At 40.6% G+C, this 895-nt stretch overlaps 1 non-coding gene across 1 annotated transcript; it reads right to left on the bottom strand.

The window, feature by feature from the left end:
• Window positions 1–223: 223 nt before the first annotated feature.
• LOC112781306 (small nucleolar RNA R71) lies at window positions 224–331 on the bottom strand. The gene has a single exon (XR_003192090.1). It is a non-coding gene; the product is annotated as a small nucleolar RNA R71 (small nucleolar RNA).
• Between the last annotated feature and the right edge of the window lie 564 nt (window positions 332–895).

The raw sequence follows: 895 nt of genomic DNA, 5'->3' as shown, positions 1-895 counted from the left end.
ATCTAAAGATCCTTTTCAGTTCTTAACTGAATTCTTGCAGATATGTGATACTGTTAAGACTAATGGAGTAGATCCTGAAGTCTACAGGCTCATGCTTTTCCCTTTTGCTGTAAGAGACAGAGCTAGAGTGTGGTTAGACTCTCAACCCAAAGATAGCCTGAACTCTTGGGATAAGCTGGTCACGGCTTTCTTAGCCAAGTTCTTTCCTCCTCAAAAGCTGAGCAAGCTTAGAGTGGATGTTCAGACCTTCAGACAGAAAGAAGGTGAATCCCTCTATGAAGCTTGGGAAAGATACAAACAGTTGACCAAAAAGTGTCCTTCTGACATGCTTTCAGAATGGACCATCCTGGATATATTCTATGATGGTCTGTCTGAATTATTAAAGATGTCATTGGATACTTCTGCAGGTGGATCCATTCACCTAAAGAAAACACCTGCAGAAGCTCAAGAACTCATTGACATGGTTGCTAATAACCAGTTCATGTACACTTCTGAGAGGAATTCTGTGAATAATGGGACGCCTATGAAGAAGGGAGTTCTTGAAGTTGATACTCTGAATGCCATATTGGCTCAGAATAAAATATTGACTCAGCAAGTCAATATGATTTCTCAGAGTCTGAATGGAATGCAAGCTGCATCCAACAGTACTCAAGAGGCATCTTCTGAAGAAGAAGCTTATGATCCTGAGAACCCTGCAATAGCAGAGGTGAATTACTTAGGTGAACCTTATAGAAACACCTATAACTCATCATGGAGAAATCATCCAAATTTCTCATGGAAGGATCAAAAGCCTCAACAAGGCTTTAATAATGGTGGAAGAAACAGGTTTAGCAATAGCAAGCCTTTTCCATCATCCACTCAGCAACAGACAGAGAATTCTTAGCAGAACCCATCT

This window comes from Arachis hypogaea, chromosome 19 (genome assembly GCF_003086295.3).
Source record: "Arachis hypogaea cultivar Tifrunner chromosome 19, arahy.Tifrunner.gnm2.J5K5, whole genome shotgun sequence".
Taxonomy (NCBI): domain Eukaryota; kingdom Viridiplantae; phylum Streptophyta; class Magnoliopsida; order Fabales; family Fabaceae; genus Arachis; species Arachis hypogaea.
This window is presented reverse-complemented; position numbering and strand designations above follow the sequence as displayed.